Raw genomic sequence first — 20,985 nt, 5'->3', positions numbered from 1 at the left:
CCTGAGGAACTGTATTAAAGGGTCATGGCATTAGGAAGGTTGAGAACCACTGCTCTAAGAGAAAGGATGTTGAAGCCATTTAAGTGACCTTAAGATTAGAGAATGAGAACTTTGTAGTGATTTGGAACAGAAGTATAAAACATCAGAGCTTCAAATAAAGCAGCACACTGATGCTTACCAACATCAACTATGACAGAAAGATGTAGAAACCAAATTCTGAAAGTGAGATAGATCATGCTAAAGAATTAGTTGCTGAAGCTGCTGTCAGCCACTCAGTAAATTGTGGAGCTGGCCTTGTACCATCAACCCCTTCAGGTGGTTCAATGAAGGTTTAAGACTTGAGGCTGAGGTTAGCCCTTGGAGGCATTTTGCTCAGACTTCCCAAGCACCAGGAGCAAACAGCTTGGATCACAATGAAATCTGCAAACTGAAAAAATAACATCGAGGAACTTCAACAGAACTGAAATAAGAAAATTAATGACCATCAACTTGAAGTGGCAGTACTGCAGAATGTGCATCAACAGAAACTGACCAAAATTAGCCATGGGCACTAAGAAAAAAATAAGTGACTATGAAGAAAGGATCGAAGAACTGGAAAAACTGACAGCAGGATGGCAAAACAAAATAGAACAAATCAAAACCTAGTTGCCTAAAAAAAAAACCCAGCACATTCAAGCAGAAAGTTCTGATAGTTTTTAATAAAAATTTGGAGTCTTGCCCTGGCTGGTTTGGCTCAGCTGTTGGAGTGTCGGCCTGCGGTCCAGAGAGAACCAGGTTCAGTTCCTGCTGGGGGCGTGTGCCTCGGTTGCAGTTTGTCCCTGGCCCTGGTTGGTCATGTGGGTGGCAGCCACTCGATGTGTCCCTTTCACGTCAATGTTTCTCGCTCTCTCTCTTCCTCTCTCTCCTTCCCACTCTTTATCTGAACAGGAAATGGAAGAATGTCCTCGGGTGAGGATTAAAAAAAAAAAAAAGTTTGGAGTCTTAATATAGAAAACAGAAGTGAAAAGCATGATTTACCTCAAGCCAAAACAGAGATTGTTACTGAAAGATCTGAAAAAACGAATTGGAGATTAAACTTGTAACTGAAAAAGAATATCTCTTTGAACAGATCGATCAGCTGTCTAAAGATTAGATGGGTAAATTAATTCAGACTATCCTACAAAAAGAATTAGAGATGTGAGGTCTTCATACTAGAATATCTTTAGCTTCCTACATTGAGCAGCAATTGCAAGTGTATGGTTTGGAAAGCAAACAAGTATTGGCTGTTTTAAATGACAAGACTAGGGAAAATAGTAATGTAAAAAGACAATATCACTAAATGATGGATATCATTGATGCCAAAGATGCAGACCTTGTGAAGCTACAAGACAGAAATAAAACTGTTAGATTTGAAAGTACTGGTTAGATTTGAAAGTTATGTTTAGAGAAACCATTCATAATTTATCACACATCATTCGAGAAAGACATTGAGATTGATGCATTAGGGCAGACTGTCAAACTTTACAGACAATTTTACAAACATCTAGCACTGGTAACACGGTTAGAGGTGTTAATATGAATCAGTTTGAGAACCTTCTGCAGGAGTGCAATAACTTTAAACAACAAGTTAAGATCATGGAAGAGTGGAAATAGCTGGTGATGATCATGATAGCAAATATGCAGAGGGAGGCAACCCAACTTCAGAAACAACTTCAGACCCAAGTTTTTTTTTTTTTTGTACATGCCCCTAGCAGGAACCGAACCCGGGACTCTCTGGTCTGCAGGCCGATGCTCCAACCACTGAGCCAAACCGGCTCGGGCCAGACCCAAGTTTTAACTGACAGTGATAACAATTCTAAACTACAGATGAACTCTACTGACCTGATTCAAATTTTTAAAAAGAACGAAATCAAGCTAAAAAATTTGGAGAGGGAATTAGCACAAATTCAGCTCAGCATAGGGCTGATTTACAATGCCTAGGGTGTTCTTTTAGGTGATCTTGACTTTATTTCTCTAGAATCTTCCACCAAGTTATTTACTTCAGAGTCTGTAGACTCCCTTAAGGCAATTGAATCTGATACACTGAAGGAGTCTTCTAAATTGCTCCAAGAAGAGGTAGAAAATCAGTGCAGGAAAAAGATTCAATGATTAAAACCCTCCAGAAAGATAATGAGAGACTGCCTGATTCTGTTGCTGCCACCTCCAAACTGGAAAGAAAACATGAACAAACTTGTTCAGAAAGTAAGCAGCTAAAGGAGAAACAAGATGTTTTCCAAAACTTACTTAAGGAAAAGGAGCTCTTACTCAAAGCAAAATGTGATGAGTTACTTTCTTTAAGTGAGAATTTCACTAATGAAGTGAGCAAAGAGGAACTTTTGAGGCAGGCAGTCACAAACCTAAAGGAGAGGCTATTTAAATTTGAAATGGATATCTGTAAACTAAAACAGGAAAACGACAAAAAAAAAAAAAAAAAAAAAAAAGGACAAACATCTAGGGAAAAAGAAACAAAATCAAGCATTATAAGAGAAGAGAACATTGGAATATGTGCAATGAAGAAGAAGGCTCTTGCTTGGGAGCAACTGTTGATAGAAAAAGAACAGGGCAAGACTGGGGAATTAAGTTGACTTTTAAAAGCAGTTACAGCAATGCAGGAAAAGACAGCTATGTTTCAACAGGAGAGAAAGTCATATTGACACTGAAACAAACAAGTAGAAAACTGTGCCTTACAGAATGAGGTTCAACATTTACTTGACAAAGAATTATGTTTAAATCTGGAGCTGGAGAGGTCTTGTAACCATGCTTTTGAATCAGAAAAGTCTGTGTCCATGAAACTTTAGCTGCAGAAGATAGAGCAGCTAAGCTAAAAATGAAAGTTATTCCATTGGAGGAAAAGCTGTGTTCATCTTCTGGTGTGATGGAAAATACAAGCTATCAAGCCCAGTTTTCAGGTAGTCATTGCAGGAACAGCTGAAGGTTGTCACACAGGAGAAGTATGAAACTGCATTACAGCATTCTACCTCTCAGGAGCAAGAAAAAATAGTATAGCCCAGCTGGTGTGGCTCAGTGGATTGAGTGTTGTCCCATGGACTGAGAGGTCCTGGTTTGATTCCTAGTCAGGGCACATGCCCAGGGTTGTGGGCTCAGTCCCCAGTGGGGGGCATGCAGGAGGCGGCCAATTGATGTCTCACATTGATGTTTCTATCTCTCCCTCCCTCCCTCCCTCTCTAAAAAATCTATATATATATATATATATATATATATTTAAGCAGTATGCTTGCACAGCAGTTAACCTCAAGTTGGTATTAGCTGAATGGATGGAGAGGCAACTGTCTAGAAGGAAAACTGATGTTATAGGGATGTCTTCAGAAAGTGAATGGTGGTTTGGATCTGAAGGAAGAACTAATTGAAGAATTTAAAAAACAAAATGAAGTGCTGGATGACATACAAAATAAATTGATGAACTTAGTAAGTAGCACAGAAGGAAAAGTTGACAAAGTCCTCATGAGAAACCTCTTTATGGAATACTTTCAAACACCAAACAAAACATGAACATCATCAAGTGTTATGATCAATGGAAAACACTCTGGGTATCAAAAGTGAAGAAAAGGATGAGTTGTTTGGTGAAGACCAAGGCAGTGTTACCAGGTGGATGACCAGGTGGCTTGAATCAAAAAGTGGCCTGCCCTGGCCGATTTGGTTCAGCGGTTAGAGAGTCGGCCTGCAAACTAGAGAGTCCCCAGTTCGGTTCCCGCTAAGGGCACATGCCTTGGTTGCAGTTTGTCCCCGCCCTGTTTGGGGTCATGTGGGTGGCAACCACTCGATGTGTCTCTTTCACATCTATGTTTCGCTCTCTCTCTCTTCCCCCCTCTCTCCCTTCCACTCTATCTGAAGATAAATGCAAAAATGTCCTTGGGTGAGGATAAAAAAAAAAAAAGCCCAACATACATCTGAGACCAAAGCATCAATCTATGCTAAAGAGTTTTTTTTTTTTCTTCAGAATTTTCTTGTTACATATCTAGAAATAGAATCTCATTCAGCTTTCTCACCAGAAAAACACTCTGCCTGTGGTATGAAGCCTCTAGATTCACCAGGAAAGAAAAAAGTAGCTAAAAAATATACCACCAAGTCTTCAAAATACCCTAGGATCCGCACTCAGAAAAACAGACGTGAACCCCTGTTCCACAACTGTGTCTCATATTAACCCACCTAGACCTGGAACTTCTGGGTCTGGGCATCTTTTAAATACTATTACTTAAAAAAATTTTTTTCTTTATTGATTTTAGAGAGAAAGGAAGGGAGAGGGAAAGAGAGATAGAAACATCTGTGAGAGAGAACATCGATTGGCCGCCTCCTGCATGTCCCCAAATGGGGATTGGACCCACAACCGGGCATGTGTCCTGACCAGGAATCGAACCAGTAACCTCTTGGTGCATGGGTCAGTGCTCAACCACTGAGCCACATTGGCTGAGCTAAATACTATTATTAATGGTTGGCCCACATACACATCTTTGCTACTGTCACCTGATAAGAGTGCTCCAGTTGGGCTGAAAGACCTTTCAAAAGCAATAGATGATTCTCAAACCAGAGATGATAAGCAGTGTGAGACTCTTTACTGATCTTGCTCGTTTTCTTCTTTTGAATCTATTTTCCACACTGCTTTCCAGTAGTGGCCTTTTGAAAAGAAAAGTTACATACTTTTTTGCAGCTTTAATTGGTTTAGTAAAAATATAATTAATACTTAAAAGTGTCATCTTTTACAGACTTCAAAAGTATTTACCGAACTTAAACCAGTGATTACTTCTTGTAAGAGTAAGTATTGGTGGGATTGGAGGCTGTGGTCAATGACTACTTCACATATTGTTTGTAATGCTCTAGCTTTTTACAAAGAACAGGCATTTATGTATACTTTGGGTCATTAAAACATCAATTTGTGTTAATGTTCAAAAATTATATCAAATGAATGGGTGCGTGCTGCTTGTACAAGAAAAAAGGTGAACAGTGCAAAAGTACAAGATGCATAAAATTTAAGAAGTGAAAGTTCCGTTTTCCTGGGTAAGTCCCATGCCTCTTTCCATTGCCTAGGAAACCACTCCATTGGTAACCTGTATTCTTTTGGGCCTTTTAGAAATATATGTACATTTGTATAAATGGGAGTATATTATTCTCTAATTTGCTTTTTTAAAAATATTTATTTATTTTATTTTATTTTTTTTTTAGTTTTTATGAATTTTTATTTATTTTTTGGTTACAGATGTTTTACCTTTTTACCCCATTGGCACCCCCCCCCCCTCCACCCTGTCCCCGGCTTAGTTGTCCATGTCCATTGGTCATGCATACATGCATATAAGTTCTGTGGTTTATCTCTTCCCACCCACCCCCACCCCCCATCCCCTCTTCTGAGGGATGTCAGTCTGTGCCCTACTTCCATGTGTCTGGGTCTACTGTATTCCTCAGACTGTTATGTTCATTATATTCCATATATAAGTGAGATCATGTGGTATTTGTCTTTTTCTGCTTGGCTTCTTTCACTTAGGATAATACTTTCCAGGTCCCTCCATGTCGTCTCAAAGGATAAGAGATCTTTCTTTCTTACCGCTGCATAGTACTCCATTGTGTATATGTACCACGGCTTTTTTATCCATTCGTCTACTGGTGGACACTTGGGCTGTTTCCAGATCTTAGCTATTGTAAATAGTGCTGCTATGAACATGGGGGTACATATATTCTTCCTGTTTGGTGTTTCAGGCTTCTTAGGGTATATTCCCAGCAGTGGGATCACTGGGTCAAATGGAAGTTCAATTTTTAATTTTTTGAGGTAGCACCATATTGTTTTCCATAGCGGCTGCACCAGTCTGCATTCCCACCAGCAGTGTATTAGAGTCCCCTTTTCTCCACACCCTCGCCAACACTTGTTGTTTGATGATTTGTTGATGGCGGCCATTCTGACAGGTGTGAGGTGATACCTCATTGTTGTTTTAATTTGCATCTCTCTGATGATTAGTGATGTTGAGCATTTCTTCATATGTCTCTTGGCCATTTGTATGTCCTGTTTGGAGAGGTGTCTATTCAGCTCCTCTGCCCATTTTTTAATTGGGTTCTTTGTCTTCCTTTTGTGGAGTTGTATGAGCACTCTCTATATATTGGAAATTAACCCCTTATCTGATACATCATTGGCAATGATGTTCTCCCATACAGTGGGTTGCCTTTCCATTTTGATGATTGTTTCTTTTGCTGTGCAGAAGCTTTTTAGTTTGATGTAGTCCCATGTGTTCATTTTCTCCTTTGTTTCTGTTGCCTTCGGTGATGTATCAGTGAAAATTCTGCTCCGTATGATGTCCGAAATTTTGTTGCCTACATTTTCTTCTAGAATTTTTATGGATTCACGGGTCACATTTAAGTCTTTTATCCATTTTGAGTTTATTTTTGTGTATGGTGTAAGTTGATGGTCTAGTTTCATTTTTTTGCATGTAGCTGTCCAATTTTCCCAACACCATTTATTAAAGAGGCTGTCTTTACTCCACTGTATGCTCTTGCCACCTTTGTCAAATATCAATTGAGCATATTGCCTTGGGTCCATTTCTGGATTTTCAGTTCTGTTCCACTGGTCTATATGCCTGTTCTTGTGCCAGTACCAGGCAGTTTTGGTTACAGTCGCTTTGTAGTATAACCTGATATCTGGTATTGTGATCCCACCTACTTTGTTCTTCTTTTTCAAGATTGCTGTGGCTATTCGGGGTCTTTTTTGGTTCCATATGAACTTTTGAAGTATTTGTTCTAGTTCTATGAAATATGTCGTTGGTATTTTGATGGGGATTGCATTGAATCTATAGATTGCTTTGGGTAGTATGGACATTTTAATGATGTTAATTCTTCCAATTCATGAACAGGGTATGTGCTTCCACTTTTTTATATCTTCCTCTATTTCTTTTTTCAATGACCTGTAGTTTTCTGCAAATAGGTCCTTTACTTCTTTGGTTAAGTTTATTCCTAGGTATCGTAATTTTTTTGGCGCGATGGTAAATGGGATTGTTTTTTTTGTTTCTCTTTCTGTGAGTTCGTCATTGATGTACAAGAATGCCGTCGATTTCTTGACGTTAATTTTGTATCCTGCTACTTTGCCAAATTCATTTATCAAGTCTAATCAATTTTTGATGGAGTCTTTAGGGTTTTCTATGTACAATATCATGTCATCTGCAAATAATGACAGTTTCACTTCCTCCTTTCCAATTTGGATCCCTTTTATTTTTTCTTCATGTCTGATTACTGTGGCTAAGACTTCCAGTACAATGTTAAATAAGAGAGGCGAAAGTGGACATCCCTGTCTTGTTCCTGTTCTTAATGGAAATGTTTTTAGTTTCTGTCCATTGAGTATGATGTTGGCTGTAGGTCTTTCATATATGGCCTTTATTATGTCGAGATATGATCCCTCTATTCCTACATTGCTGAGCATTTTTATCAGAAATGGATGCTGGATTTTGTCGAATGCTTTTTCAGCATCTATTGATATGATCATGTGGTTTTTATTCTTCATTTTGTTTATGTGGTGTATCACGTTTATTGATTTGCGAATACTGTACCAGCCTTGCATCCCTGAAATGAATCCCACTTGGTCATGGTGAATAATTTTTTTGATGTATTTCTGGATCCGATTTGCTAATATTTTGTTCAGGATTTTGGCGTCTATGTTCATCAGGGATATTGGCCTGTAGTTTTCTTTCTTCGTAGTGTCTTTTTCTGGTTTTGGAATTAGAATTATGCTGGCCTCATAGAACGTGTTTGGAAGTCTTCCTTCTTCTTGAATTTTTTTAAATAGTTTGAGGAGAATGGGTGTTAGTTCTTTTTTGAATGTTCGGTAAAACTCCCCGGTGAAACCATCTGGGCCTGGGCTTTTGTTTGCTGGGAGAGTCTTGATTACCTCTTCAATTTCCTTAGTTGTTATTGGTCTGTTCAAATTTTCTATCTCTTCCGGGAATAGTTTTGGGAGACTGTGTGTTTCTAGAAATTTGTCCATTTCACTTAGATTGTCGAATTTGTTGCCATATAGTTGTTCATAGTAGTTGTTAACGATCTTTTGTATTTCCGTGGTGTTGGTTGTTACTTCTCCTCTTTCATTTCTGATTTTGTGTATTTGGGTTGTCTCTCTTTGTTTCTTGGTGAGTCTAGCTAAGGGTCTATCAATCTTGTTTATGTTTTCGAAAAACCAGCTCTTTGTTTCATTGATCCTTTGAATTGTTTTTTTGGTCTCTATGTCATTTATTTCTGCTCTGATCTTTACTATTTCCTTCCTTCTACTTGCTCTGGGGTTTTCTTTTTGTTTGCTTTCTAATTCTTTAAGTTGTGAGGTTAGACAGTCAATTAGAAATTTTTCTTGTTTTTTGAGGTAGGCCTGTAGTGCTATGAACTTCCCTCTCAGAACTGCTTTCGCTGTATCCCATAGATTTTGTGTTGTTGTGTGTTCATTTTCATTGGTTTCCAGGAAGTTTTTAATTTCTTCCTTGATCTCCTCGGTGACCCATTCATTATTTAATAACATGCTATTTAGCCTCCATGTGTTGAAATGTCTTTGCATGTTCTTGTTGCAATTGATTTCTAGTTTCATGCCATTGTGATCTGAGAAGATACTTGATATGATTTCAGTCTTCTTGAACTTGTAGAGATTTAGTTTGTGTCCTATCATGTGGTCTATCTTTGAGAATGTCCCATGTGCACTTGAGAAGAATGTGTATTCTGTAGTTTTGGGGTGTAATTCTCTGTAGATATCTATTAAATCCATTTGGTCTAGTGCTTCATTTAGAGTCTCTGTTTCCTTGCTAATTTTTTTGCCTAGAGGATCTATCCAGTGCTGTCAACGGGGTGTTGAAGTCCCCTGCTATGATTGTATTGTTGTCGATCTCTCCTTGGAAGTCCTCCAGAAGATTTTTAATATATTTTCGTGCTCCTATATTGGGTGCATATATATTTATCAAGGTTATATCTTCCTGTTGGATAGATCCTTTCAATATTATGTAGTGGCCGTCTTTGTCTCTAGTTATGGTCTTCATTTTGAAATCTATTTTATCAGATATGAGAATTGCTACCCCAGCTTTTTTTTGCTTTCCATTTGCTTGGAAAATTTTTTTTCCATCCCTTCACTTTCAACCTATGTGAGTCTTTTGTTGAGAGGTGGATCTCTTGTAACAACATATAGATGAGTCATGCTTTCTTATCCAATCAGCTACTCTGTGTCTCTTTATGGGAGCATTCAATCCATTTACGTTTAAGGTGATTATTGATATGTACTTATTTATTGCCATTTTTGTTTAGTGTGGTTCCATTTTTCTTCCCATTTCTACTGTTAATTACGGCAGTCCTTTTAACATTTCTTGCAGTGCTGGTTTGGTGCTAATGTATTCCCTTAGCCTTTTTTTGTCTGGGAAGCTCTTTATTTGATCTTCTATTTTGAATGATAGCCTTGCTGGGTAGAGTAGTCTTGGATTCAGATTCTTGTTTTTCATGACTTTGATTACTTCATGCCATTCTCTTCTGGCCTGTAGTGTTTCTTGTGAGAAGTCAGCTGAGAGCCTTATGGGTTTCCCTTTGTAGGTAACCTGTTGCTTATCTCTTGCTGCTTTTAGGATTCTCTCTTTGTCTTTAATTTGTGGCAATTTAATTACTATGTGTCTTGGTGTGGGCCTGTTTGGGTTCTTCTTACTTGGGACTCTCTGTGCTTCTTGAACTTGAATGCCTTCTTCCTTCACCAACTTAGGGAAGTTTTCTCTCACTATTTTTTTGAATATATTCTCTATCCCTTGCTCATTTTCTTCTTCGGGGAATCCTATGATGCGAATATTATTATGTTTCCAGTTGTCCCATAGTTCTCTTAAGCTGTCTTCCTGTTTTTTAATAGTTTTTTCCTTTTGTTTTTCTGATTGGTTGATTTTTTCTACCCTGTCTTCTAATTCACTGATCCGGTCCTCAGCTTCCCCTACTCTGCTTTTTAAACCTTCCAATGTGTTTTTCATTTCTGATATGTCATTTCTTATCTCCTCCTGTTGGTTTTTAATTTCCAATTGGCTTATCCTCAGTGTCTCTATGTCCTTACTCATGCTGTTCAGCCTCCCCAAGATCATGGCTCTGAATTCTAGCTCTGTTAACATGCCTAATTGCTCCACGTTGATCTCATCTTCGGTGGAGGTGTCTTGCTCTTTCATTTGGCTTCTGTTTCTGTGTTTCACCATTTTGGCCATCACTGTGGGCCTTGGAGCCTGTCAAGCTCTCCCTGTGGGTGTTGGTGCTCTGCTGTTTGTGGCTCCCTCTCCTGTGTTTAGATGAGCGAGGGAGGACCCACGTTGAACACCACTGTCAAGTCTTACTTTCCTGGTTAAAGTTGCCAGCCCAGGAAAAGTACTGTTATCCTCTAGCTTTTTGCCTGGAGGCTAGCAGTCTAGGTTAATTGATGAGTTTTGGGTTGTCAGTTGATTGAAAAACTCCCTCTGGTGCTCAGCCAAGGGGCTTTCAGGAGGGTGGGGCAGAGGCTGGTTGTTAGTGAGCCTCAATTAGCACTTCAATGGCCCACAGGGTGGGGCTGGATCTCCAAGGGAGGGGCTGCTGCCTCTCCTCAGAGCCTTGGGAAGGAGCAATGTGGCCACCGTCCTGAGTGGCTGCACTCAGCCAAAGCTCTGAGCGCCGTCCAAACCCCGAGTGTCCCGTCACAGCTCCAGTCCAGTCTGCCCTCCCTCTGCTGGAGCCCAAGGTGAGTGGCTGTGGCTGTTTCAGCCTCTGTCCCGGCTGCGCTGTGGAGCCGCCTGGGAGTGTGACCCGAGGGCGCTGCTCCCAGCTGAGGCCGCTGCCGAGCTGCCGACCGTGGGCCCCCAGCCCCGTCTCGCGCCTTCGCAAGCCTACCGGGATGGAGTCAGTGTCCCTTGTTGTATGGTCCTCGCAAGCTGCTTTTCTGTTGGTTTTTCCCGTCGATTTGTCTGTGTTATAGTTGTAATTCCAGTTTGGTTCTGGGAGACGGTCTGTGTAGCTCCGTTCACTCCACCGCCTTTTTTCGGTCTCTAATTTGCCTTTTTTTTTTTTTTTTTTTTATCCTCACCCGAGGATATTTTTCCAGTTTTTGTACAGATAGAGTGGGAGGGAGAGAGAGGAAGGGAGAGAGAGTGAGAAACATCGACGTGAAGGGACACATCGAGTGGCTGCCACCCGCACGACCAACCAGGGCCGGGGACAAACTGCAACCCAAGTACGCGCCCTTAGCGGGAACCGAACCCGGGTCTCTCCAGACCGCAGGCCGATGCTCTAACCACTGAGCCAAACTGGGCAGGGCTCTAATTTGCTTTTTTAAAAAAAAGTCACTATACCTATAGCGACCTTTCCAAATGTGAATGAGTTCCATATCTAATCAACTACTAAATGTATCTTAATCCCTTTCCATCCTTTCTGATTCCACCCCTCTGATCCATCACTTCCTGTCTCTTGCATGGTCCAGTACTGTAGACTCTTTACTGATGTTACTGGTTTCACTCTTTTGAATCTATTTTCCACATTGCAGTGAGGGTGAACTTTCTCAGAAAAAGATCTGAAAGCACTTCTCTGCTTTAAATTATTTTAGGGTTTCCCACTGTCTGAAGACTAAACTTGAACAGAATATCCAAGGTCTTGTTTTTGCAGCCTTACTTCCTACTTGTCATGTATACATTGGCCACCCTCCAGCCACATGTGACTTCTTGCAAACCCAAATAATCTTAAGCTCACAAGTCTAATCATAGCAGGATAATGCCTTTTTAAAAAGTACAGACCAGAGTTATTTAATTTGCCTCCTTTTCACCTGTTGGTAGGGAGGGCTTCCCATCCTCAACTTATGGGGATGGCCAAACACTGAACAGATGAGCTCAACAGTTTATTAGTCATGTATATTCATAGCCCAGGGGAGGACACCACACACCAAGCAGGACCACCTGGGAGTTACACTTGGGAACAGAGTGAACAAGCAGTGGCTGTAAGGGGCAGACTTTGTAGTAACAAGAGAGTGGGTGAGCACTGGTTTCTGAAAGAGGATGTCATTGGCTTGTTTGAATAATTTCACAAGCTAATACGAAACTGGATCCTGATACTTGCAGATAAACTGCACCTGCTCCTTGTGATGAGGAGGGTTGTTTGGTTAGGGGACCTTATCTCTGAGAACAGAGGGGGAAGATAATTTACAGGTAGGCCATTTGAGGCCCTCTGATTTTACCAGATGTTAAGGCAACACTTAAAAATGAATCTTTTATTGATTAATTTTTAAAATTTTAATATGTTTTATTGATTTTCTTTGAGAGAGAGGAAGGGAGGGAGAGAGAGAGAGAGAGAGAGAGAGTGATCAGTTACCTCCTGCACACCCCCCTACTGGTGTTCAAGCCCTCAACTCAGGCATGTGCCCCAACAGGGAACTGAAATGGCCACCTCTTGGTGCATGAGACAATGTTCAACCAACTGAGCCACACCAGCCAGGCTATTAATATTACTTTTTTAATCCTCACCCGAGGACATGCTTAGAGAGAAGAACCGAGAGAAAGAGAGAGAGAGAGAGAGATGATAGAGAAACATTGATTAGTTGACTCTGCATGTGTACTCCAACCAGGTATTGAACCTGCAACCCAGATGTGTATCCTGACTGGGAATCAAACAGGCAACCTTTCTGTGTACAGGACAACACTCAACCAACAGAACCGCAGTGAGCCACTATGGGCTTAACGATGAATCTTTTTTTTTTTTAAAATATTTTTTCTTTATTGATTTTTTAGAGAGAGGAAGAGAGAGAAAGATTGAAACATTGATGAGAGAGAACATCGATTGGCCACCTCCTGCATGCCCCTCACTTGGGATTTGGCCCACAACTTGGGCGTGTGCCCTGATCAGGAATCACACCGGTGACCTCTTGGTGTGTGGGTCGATGATGCTCAACCACAGAGCCACACCAACCAGGCTTAAAGCGAATCTTAATTTCAGGCCTTATACCACAGTCACTCTTCGATGCCTTGACATCCATTTAAACCTTGGTGATGACTGAGACTTTTAGGAATTGGGAAAAGTGCTTCCCTAGGAAGTGAAGTTGGTACTAGACCAGGAGGTAGAGGTGATCACCAAAAACAAAACGCATACACTCTCATTGATGTTCACTCAGTTGATCCTAAGGTCACCCAGGAGCCTGAGACAGGTGTGACATCCTCCAATGTCAAGGCATCTGACTATGGAGTAGTAATAGTGGAAGCAGGTGGGATATGCCAGAGGGCCCAGGTTTGTAGCAAAGAGGCCTTGATAGCCACACCCGGCTTCTGGTGTACTGCATCCTTAACCCAAGGGATAATGGGCTCAGGGCCTGTGAGAGACTGTGTTTTCAAAAGAGCTCAGTGGGTGTCCGGTAATTGCTGCACTAATGGTAGATAAAATGCAGTGCCAAGGAAGGCAGTTTCATGCATCAGAAACCCAGGGACAACTTATGGACATCGTAGTCCAGAGACTACAGAAAGCATGAGAGGGAATTGCTGATGCCTCTTCACAGAAGGAGTCTCTGAGGGCACTAACCAGAGTGCCTACTGATACTATTTTTTTTTAAATGTGTTTTGTATTGGTTTTTTTAGAGAGAGAGGAAGGGGGAGAGAGATGGAAACATCGATGTGAGAAACATCGTTTGGCTGCCTCCTGCACAGCCCCTACTGGGGACTGAGCCAGCAACCTGGGCGTGTGCCCTGAACAAGAATCAAACTGGGACCTCTCAGTCCATGGGTCAGTGCTCAATCCACTGAGCTACCCCACCTGGGCAAGAGTGCCTACCGATTTTATTTTTTATTTTTTTTATCATCCTCACCCGAGGACATTTTTCCATTTTTTGTTCAGATAGAGTGGGAGGGAGAGAGAGGAACAGAGAGAGAGAGAGAGAGAGAGAGAGAAACATCGACGTGAAAGGGACACATCGAGTAGCTGCCACCCGCACAACCAACCAGGGCCGGGGACAAACTGCAACCGAGGCATGTGCCCTTAGCGGGAACTGAACCCAGGTCTCTCAGGACCGCAGGCCAACGCTCTAACCGCTGAGCCAAACCGGCCAGGGCAAGAGTGCCTACCGATTTTAATGTGGATAGACTATAGAGCCTTCTGTTAGAGAAAGCCCCACTCAAGGTGGACTAATTTATAAATTACAGCATAAATGGATTTCAGTAAAGTTTGTTGTTGAAATATGCCCTAAACAGAACATGTAAGTCAAATCTATCATAGCAAAATAGTTACCATATTTACACTGTTTTCTTTCTTGCTTTATTTTAGAGAAGAAGGGAGAGGGAGAAAGAGATAGAAATATCAATGAGAGAGAACATCGATTAGCTGCCTCCTGCATGGCCCCCACTGGGCATTTGGCCCACAACCTGGGCATGTGCCCCGACCAGGAACTGAACCAGCAACCTCCTGGTGCATGGGTTGACACTCAACCACTGAGCCACACTGTCCGGGTATTACCATATTTAAATTTCGTGAGCTTCCAGGTATTTTAAGGGTGCCTGAGATTTGTTTTAATGAGGTATGGTATGTAAGACACAAAGCCACAGACATAACTAACATGAAAAACATTTTTACAACCACAGGAGGCGCACCATGGGGGGGGCCCACATAGGGAGGCACCAGGGATAGTCAGGAGGCAGAGGGGGTGAGCGGGAAATGAGACTTTATTGTGGTTTCCATGATAAGGAACCAGTGAGGCAGGGTAAACATTGGGTTAGGATCGGCTACCATGAATTATTTCAGTGGGCTCTGGGGCACAGTGTCCCTAGTTGTCTGGTACCTGTCCTTGGGGAATAGTGGCCTAGAGTGTCAGAGCCAGGTAGAGGAGGTGGTTGGGGATATGGGCTCTGGACTGGTTAGCTTACACCTGAAAGATACACTCACAGATGAGCTGTTGACTACCTCTAGGAATTAAATGAGCTAACTCTGGCAGGGACAGTCCCTTCAAGGTATCAAGACCTCAGATATCAATGCATTAAATAGGAAAACATGGTTATTAACTAGATATAACCATAATGCGAGCTCTCACATTAAGTTTATGAAGGTTTGTCAACTGGTGCATTTTAGCAGATGTTAAAGTTCATTGAAAACCTATGTTGTAGAGGCACAAAAGCCAATCGGTGAATTTGGCCATATAAATTATTTGGACTTCCAATTGGGTCAAATTTTGAACCTTTACTTAATTAACTTTTTTGTGTCCTCCTTCTGTATCCAGTTTTTTGTTTTGTTTTGTTTTGTTTTTTTGATGTCTTTCTTTGGTTTATCACTGGATATACATGAGGGTGGGGGACTATCAGGTCAGTATCTTCAGCGTTAGGGCCTCCCTCATGGCAGTGGTTGGGTTTAAAGACAGGGCTTACATCGGGTTTGAATGAACACTGTCACTGTGCCACGGGGCTGTCGTGGTGTTTTTCCCATAATGCCAAAGATCAGGATTTCGTGCCCCAGAGAGGTGCAGTGGGAGAGCACAGGGCCCACTCCCCAGAAGCTGATGGATCAAACTGTCTTCTGCTGCAGCCCTCTGCTTTCCACGTGTGGACTGCTGCCCCTCTAGGTATGTCAAGTCACAGGTTTTTGTTTCTGTCTCCATCCAATCACATGTTGTGAGACCTTCCAGATGGTTATGGGGAAAGGGAGCAGGGTGGGCCCCACTGATGACTATCCTCTTCCTCCAGGAATGTCAGTATATCTCCCAGTGTTGGAGTCCACATCCAGCGAGACTATTTTGTCTATGCCTAGGTGCCTAGGGTGGGAACCTCTAGCCCCTTGATCACAAGATAAGTCCTTTGTCCTGCCGATAAGCAACAAGACTAAGCAAAAGCCCAAGCATGTTGGTCAGGGGTTTTGCATTGGGATAGACGTTAAATATCAAAGGTCCCTCCCCTACTTTTATTATTCTTTTTCATCAGAGCTCGGGCCATGGACTGCCAGGGATGTGCACCCAGAAACCCTGAGGGATCAAGGGAGCATGTGAGAACAGCAAGGGAAGCAGCAGCACAGGAGACAGGCAAGGTCATTCACTACCTTTGCCTGAAAGAAAATAATTCAGGAAGCAACCACGGAGCCATTCTTAAATCTTCCTGGGATGATGGCCTTCATTCTTTCCACAAACAACACAAGGGGTCATCCCCAGGACTGTACTAGAAGTGCACCCCAACCAGTGTCTGTATGGGTGCCCAAACAGCCCATGATGGTCACTAGGCTAGACACAGTGACCCAAGTGCCCAACACCCACTAAGTGGAACTCAAACACCCACAAATTAAGATGTTGCATTGTCACTGCCCTCAGATGGGAGCCTGGGAGACCACCTGTCAGACATAGGTCAACCTGGTGGCACCTTTGTATGGTAAATGGGAACATGGGCCCCTTCCCATACTCCAACTCCCCCTGCCCCACCCCATCCTGGGGGAAGACGATGAAGGCTATCAGTAAGCAGACTGTGAGACCTTGGGAGCCTGGCCAGCTCCTCAGCCAAGAAAACAGCTAACAGTTTAATCTCACACAGCTGGTGTGAAAACACCTACCCTCCCCGCTGCAAGCCCTGTTTTTCTCTGTTTTCTGCACTCTCTAGAACCTTGTGCTTGGAAAGTCTGGGGGACAGCAAAACAATAGCACCAGCTGGCTGCCCCTGATGCGGCTGGTCTGCAGGCCAGATGGGACTTTGCAGTTCAACCTCACCAGTGGCAGCCAGTGCAATGGCCAACTTTACTTGTCAGCCACCACCTGTGTGCACTAATGCCTAATAAACCCATGTCTTTCACAACCAACCCCCTGGGTTATTTTGTTGGGAATCCAATATGCTCAGGTTTTCTGGCCCTCAGCACTTTTTATTTATTTTTTATTATTATTTCTTTATTATTATTTTTTATTTATGAATTTTTATTTATTTTTTTGTTACAGATATTTTACCTTTTTACCCCATTGGCACCCCCCACCCCACCCCCCCTCCACCCTGTCCCCGGCTTAGTTGTCCATGTCCATTGGATATGCATACATGCATATAAATTCTGTGGTTTATCTCTTCCCACCCCCCCACCCCCCATCCCCTCTTCTGAGGGATGTCAGTCTGTGCCCTACTTCCATGTGTCTGGGTCTACTGTATTCCTCAGACTGTTATGTTCATTATATTCCGTATATAAGTGAGATCATGTGGTATTTGTCTTTTTCTGCTTGGCTTCTTTCACTTAGGATAATACTTTCCAGGTCCCTCCATGTCGTCTCAAAGGATAAGAGATCTTTCTTTCTTACCGCTGCATAGTACTCCATTGTGTATATGTACCACGGCTTTTTTATCCATTCGTCTACTGGTGGACACTTGGGCTGTTTCCAGATCTTAGCTATTGTAAATAGTGCTGCTATGAACATGGGGGTACATATATTCTTCCTGTTTGGTGTTTCAGGCTTCTTAGGGTATATTCCCAGCAGTGGGATCACTGGGTCAAATGGAAGTTCAATTTTTAATTTTTTGAGGTAGCACCATATTGTTTTCCATAGCGGCTGCACCAGTCTGCATTCCCACCAGCAGTGTATTAGAGTCCCCTTTTCTCCACACCCTCGCCAACACTTGTTGTTTGATGATTTGTTGATGGCGGCCATTCTGACAGGTGTGAGGTGATACCTCATTGTTGTTTTAATTTGCATCTCTCTGATGATTAGTGATGTTGAGCATTTCTTCATATGTCTCTTGGCCATTTGTATGTCCTGTTTGGAGAGGTGTCTATTCAGCTCCTCTGCCCATTTTTTAATTGGGTTCTTTGTCTTCCTTTTGTGGAGTTGTATGAGCACTCTCTATATATTGGAAATTAACCCCTTATCTGATACATCATTGGCAATGATGTTCTCCCATACAGTGGGTTGCCTTTCCATTTTGATGATTGTTTCTTTTGCTGTGCAGAAGCTTTTAGTTTGATGTAGTCCCATGTGTTCATTTTCTCCTTTGTTTCTGTTGCCTTCGGTGATGTATCAGTGAAAATTCTGCTCCGTATGATGTCCGAAATTTTGTTGCCTACATTTTCTTCTAGAATTTTTATGGATTCACGGGTCACATTTAAGTCTTTTATCCATTTTGAGTTTATTTTTGTGTATGGTGTAAGTTGATGGTCTAGTTTCATTTTTTTGCATGTAGCTGTCCAATTTTCCCAACACCATTTATTAAAGAGGCTGTCTTTACTCCACTGTATGCTCTTGCCACCTTTGTCAAATATTAATTGAGCGTATTGCCTTGGGTCCATTTCTGGGTTTTCATCAGCACTTTTTATAATAACCTCACTCTGGGATAAACTATAAATTAATGACAGTTCTTATCTTGTTGGTAAGAATAAGAAATTGGGGTGGTAATTGGTGGTAACATCCAGTCTAGATAACAGAACATGAGCTAAAGCTCAAGCTGACCAGCAATGGGCAGTTATATCCCAGAGAGTAACTGCCACTTTATGAAACTAGTTAATTAGCAAAGGAGCAGTTAGTTAAAGCTGACCAAGTGTCCACAGTTGAGGTTAAGGTATTCTGTTTGTAATGCTAACTCCTCTTCTCTCCATAGGTGAAAGAGATTCTTGCCCTAGACTTATGGGAATGGCTGAACATGAGACACTGGACAGAGGATATCAACCGCAATTTATTAGTCATGTATACTCACAGCCCAGGGGAGGACACCGCACACCAAGCAGGGTCACTTGGGGTTGCACTTGGGAAAAGAATGAACAAGCAGGGGCTGTAGGGGCAAACTTTGTAGTAAGAAGACCACGGAGTGAGACCTGGTTCCTGCAGGAGAGTGTGATGGGCTTGTCTGAATGATTCTGTGGGTTGATAGGGAACTGAAGCCTGCTGAACTCTGTGTCTGGTCCCTGTGATAAGAAGAGTTGTTTGGTTAGGAGGCCTTAGCTCTGAAATAAGAGGGAGTGGGGAACTTGCTGTTAGGCCATTTGAGGCTCCCTGATTTTGCCAGCTGTCATGACAGCTCTTAATAGTGAATCTTAATTTCCAACTTTATATCATAGGAAATTATTAAAAAGCATTTTTTTCTAGAACTAATAATTGAATCAAACAATGACACAGGCTCTAAAATAAACAAAAGTCAGCTGTATTTCTATACTGGTAGTGAACATGTGGATACCAAAATTATATTTACAATCACTAATAAAAATAAAATCTTAATGTCAATCTAACAAAACATGCCCAGGACTTGTATGCTGAAAACTACACAACACTGATAAGAGAAATAAATATAAATGAATGGAGAGATACACTATGTTCATGGATTGGAAGACTCGACATAATAAAGATGTCAATTATTCCTGAATTGATACAGGGATTTAATGCAATTCTTATTAAAATCCAGTAAGATAATCTTGTAGATACATACAAGACTTAAAATTTATATGGAAAGACAAAGGAATTTCAACAGCTAAAAAATCTTTGAAAAAAGAATAATAAAGTGGCAGCGCTCAGTCTACCCAGTTTTAAAACTTAATAGAGCAACAGAAACCGAAACTGTAATATTTTCAGAGGGACAGACACATAGATCAATGGAACAGAACAAAGAACCCAGAAATAGTCTTAACAAATATGCACGCCTGAGTTTTGACAAAGGCGCAAAAAGCAATTTAAAAAGCAATTCAAGTCCGGCCGGTGTGGCTCAGTGGTTGAACGTAGACCCATGCACCACGAAGTCACCAGTTTGATTCCTGGTCAGGACACATGCCCAGGTTGTGGGCCCAATCCCCAGTGGGAGGGCACGCAGCAGGCGGCCAATCGATGTTCTCTCTCATCGACGTTTCTATCTCTCTCTCCCTCTCACTTTCTGTCTCTCTCAAATCAATAAAAAGGAAAAAAAAATTGTTAAAAAGCAATTCAATGGAGGAAAGATAGCCTTTCCAACAGGCTACAACTACTTAAAACTTATGAGGAAGTCACAGCTGAAAACTTGGAAAAAGGGACCAGCAAAGAAGGAAGATAATGATTTGACTGAGACACTGCTAGATGAGGATGGGAGGTAGGGTTAGGTTGAACTCATCTCAGGATGAAAGCTGTAAGCTCCAGATGACAGTTTCTTCCCTCTTTCTGAATTCAGCTCCACAAGCTCTGGTGATTTTCCCATCAGTTTCCACATTTCAAATTCAGGTCACCCCTAAGTGAATGCACAGTGCTCCAGAGGATGCAGATTACTAACCTTTCTCTGGTGGGACATTGTTCACAACTACTCATTAGTCTCATATTTGGAGGCATCACACAGCTTGAGATCGCTAAGCTTGCTATTTCCAGACTCTACAACTGTGTCATAAAATTCTAATCCCTTGAGCATGAGCTTAAATGGAATGAGCGGGCCCTGCCTTTGGGAAGACTTTGGCAGTGGCCCTCAGTAAAACACTGACCAAAGTTCTCTGAATCACCATCCCTCCCCCAAAACTGAAGGCTCAGCAAAGAAAAGAAGTGTTCTTTGCTCACCAAACACCACAAGTATATCAGAGTATCTGCCACCTTCTTCTAATCACCCTCATCCTCACTATGCACACCTATGGTATCCACACGTTATTCTACTTGCTGTTGACATTTATACATCCATGGAATGTGTACACTGCCAACCTAGAAGACCATGTTTGTTGAGTGGTTTGCATTACCCTCTTCGCAGAGGACCATTCAAAGAAAATGGTGTATGTCATCTCATCACACAGCCTCCCCTATTGTTGTTTTTACTGTGGGTATTAACAAGCTCTTGTTTGTCCATTGAATACTAAGCAAGCACTTGATATCTGGTCTTTCCCCAGACATGTGTACTGGGTATTGTTATTGTTTATTTTGCGTGTGTGTGTGTGTGTGTGTGTGTGTGATCCAAGGTTCTTAAAGTTTGAGTATATCTATCCCCTGCCCCTGGCAGATAATGAAATGGAATATGCAAACACACTTTATCTAGAAAATGCTTTATAATAAATCCAGTACAAAGTATATGTAATGAACACAATTAATATGCATAATAGTGAAACAAACACTTGTGA

General features: G+C 41.7%; 1 long non-coding RNA gene and 1 pseudogene across 2 annotated transcripts; both read left to right on the top strand.

The window, feature by feature from the left end:
- The first annotated feature begins 965 nt into the window (after positions 1-965).
- Positions 966-3,024, top strand: LOC118642174 (annotated as a pseudogene).
- Positions 3,025-10,661: 7,637 nt separating this feature from the next.
- Positions 10,662-19,097, top strand: LOC118642718. Of its 2 annotated transcripts, none has more exons than XR_004961782.1 (3): positions 10,662-10,711; positions 15,903-16,005; positions 18,534-19,097. It is a non-coding gene; the product is annotated as an uncharacterized LOC118642718 (long non-coding RNA). The 2 variants fall into 2 exon arrangements; XR_004961783.1 differs by lacking the exon at positions 10,662-10,711 and adding an exon at positions 15,439-15,547.
- Positions 19,098-20,985: the final 1,888 nt, after the last annotated feature.

Source organism: Molossus molossus, unplaced genomic scaffold (assembly GCF_014108415.1).
Source record: "Molossus molossus isolate mMolMol1 unplaced genomic scaffold, mMolMol1.p scaffold_m16_p_3, whole genome shotgun sequence".
Taxonomy (NCBI): domain Eukaryota; kingdom Metazoa; phylum Chordata; class Mammalia; order Chiroptera; family Molossidae; genus Molossus; species Molossus molossus.
The sequence above is the reverse complement of the archived record's forward strand: the minus strand, read 5'-3'. Positions and strand labels throughout refer to the sequence as shown.